Here is a 2,496-nt window from a genome sequence, read left to right as displayed (position 1 = left end):
ATCAACTTCATCACTTGATGAGGAAGACATTGGGTGTTTTTTTTTCCCTAAAATGACAAAAGGAGATTTGTAACTAAACTTTAATCAATTGTACATATTTCTATAATTCTATTATATTTTTTCATAATTTTGTTTTCATTAGTGTATCATTTTTTATCAAAAGCTATATTTTTTTTCATTATTCTATCATCTTTTTTCATAATCTAAAATTTTTTTCACATTATATCATCTTTTATCAAAATCTAATTTTTTTTTTCATTATTCTATCATGGTTTTTCATAAGCTATATTTTTTCACATTATATCATCTTTTTGCATTATCACTTACCTTGATTTGGAGCTTGAAGTTTGTTGTTGAATTCACTACTACAAGAGAGAAGTTTGAAGCTTCAAGTTTGATGTTTGAGCACCACGATCAGCTTGCTTGAAGGTTGTTGTTACAGATTGTTACCACAGTTTGTTGACAAGAGAAGAGAAGAGAGAGACAAGAGAAGAGAAGAGAGGTGATAACGAGAGAGAGAGACAAGAGAAGAGAAGTGAGACAGTTTCTTTGTGTGCTTTTCTCAGTTGTAATAATAAGAGACAGCCATAGAGTAGAGAAGTGATGCACATTTTATAACCAAACTGAAAGACATAGTTTATATAGAGAGATACATTGTTTTACATCCGTGAATCAACATATTTTACATCTGTGAATCAATAGCAAAAGACATCAAGTCCTATACATCGTACATCTGTTTACATCCGGGATTAAAAATTGACATAAAGTCCTACTACCCGTGGCTTAAAGTATCCGCAAATAACATATAGAAACAAACAAAATCCTTCACCTGAAACACCCCGCAACCTTCCAACCCGTGACCTGCAACATAAAAGAGAACAGAATCAATAAACAAGCTAATACACTAACCAAATACACTGTTACTACTCAAAGAAAGGAAAACAGATTGAATAAATAAAAACAAGCTAATACACTAACCAAATCAAAGCATTTCAGAAATTAGCTTATTCTTAAGAGCCACTTCATGATCAGAAAGTGTGTCTATGTTTTTGGCTAAGAGGCGATCTAAGATCTTTTGTTTGGATATGGTATTTTTCTGAGCTAGGATGGTTTGTATCCGATCAAAAGCTGCTTCGTTTGGCTTCTTGCGTTTGGCAGCTTTGCTAGCTTTAACACCCGGAGGCCTAACCTCTTCCTCGTCAGCCACCACTTGCGGACCACCTTCCTTACTTTTCTCCTTCGGTTGAGAGTGTGATCTCCATTTCTGATCGAACCGAAGTTCCCTCCAACAATGTTCAAGAGTGAACTTGACATTATAGTCATCGAAGAAGATGTCATGCCCTTCGGCTGAGAGTGTGATCTCCATTTCTGATCGAACCGAAGTTCCCTTCAGCAATGTTCAAGAGTGAACTTGACATTATAGTCATTGATGAAGATGTCATGCGCAGCCTTCATGACATCATTCTTTGTTTGGCCACTCGATTGCTCCTTCAACGCACTTTCATGGCATCCCACAAACCTGCAGACCTCTGCATTCACCCTTCCCCACCTCTGCTTACATTGACTTCAATGTTGTGGAAGGGAGCCAAGAGGTGAGGACTCGAATTGAAATACTCCCCTATCCTCTTCCAAAAGGATCCTAACTTTTGTTCATTACTGAAAATGGGATCCTTGCTGGTGTTCAACCAAGCACTGATCAACACAATGTCTTCTTTGGTTGACCACTTTCTCCTTTCCACTGGTTTAACTAACCCGGGAGAGGTAACAGGTGCCTCAGCAGAGTCTACGTCTAGTGGTGTACTGCTCTATGAGGCTAACATGTTAACAAACCCGGGAGAGTGTAGGGAAAAATGGTCATTTTCTGTTTTGGTTTTGTTTGATGTTTAGAGGTTTTAGTGATTTTTAAGGGTGGATTGTTTGTGTTTTTATAAGTGAATTCCCTATGTTTTAAACTAGTTTCGCTCAGGTTAATTACACAACAACAACCACAGTTAATTACACAACAACTAAATTTAAATACACAACAACTTATTCACAGTTAGCATTCATTACACATCAAATCAGGTTTATTTAACTCGAAATTTTTTTAAACTTTAACCAACAAACACAACAATGAATGATAAAACAAATTCAAGTACGAGTTATACTCTAGCTAGTTCAGATCATTTAAAGCTCTACTCAACATACTTCAGTTCTAGTTAACGTCTAGCTACGAAGCAACCAAAACGCGTAGTTCTAGTTCAGTTAAGATAGAGTCTAACCTTTGGTGGTTATTCGAAGCAGAGCTTCTCCAGGTCAGCTACTTTCACCGTGAGGTTATAAACCTCCGCAGTGAGGCGATCAACCTGCCGAGTGAGCCCTTTAGCCTGTGCCTGCACATGGAAACAACAATGAAAATGTCTTATTCACATAATAAGTTATTAAAAAAAATATGTAGAGAAAAATGTGACAAAAAAAAATTGTTTACTAACCTCTAGTGTCGCAATCTAGTTTTTT

The 2,496-nt window shown here is 36.5% G+C and overlaps 1 long non-coding RNA gene across 1 annotated transcript; it reads right to left on the bottom strand.

Annotated features, from left to right (window-relative positions):
- Positions 1-590: 590 nt before the first annotated feature.
- LOC106321542 lies at positions 591-2,496 on the bottom strand. Its single transcript, XR_001266090.1, has 3 exons — positions 2,472-2,496; positions 2,262-2,372; positions 591-861 (listed from the first exon to the last, which is right to left on the bottom strand). It is a non-coding gene; the product is annotated as an uncharacterized LOC106321542 (long non-coding RNA).

This window comes from Brassica oleracea, unplaced genomic scaffold (genome assembly GCF_000695525.1).
Source record: "Brassica oleracea var. oleracea cultivar TO1000 unplaced genomic scaffold, BOL UnpScaffold01938, whole genome shotgun sequence".
Lineage (NCBI taxonomy): Eukaryota > Viridiplantae > Streptophyta > Magnoliopsida > Brassicales > Brassicaceae > Brassica > Brassica oleracea.
This window is presented reverse-complemented; position numbering and strand designations above follow the sequence as displayed.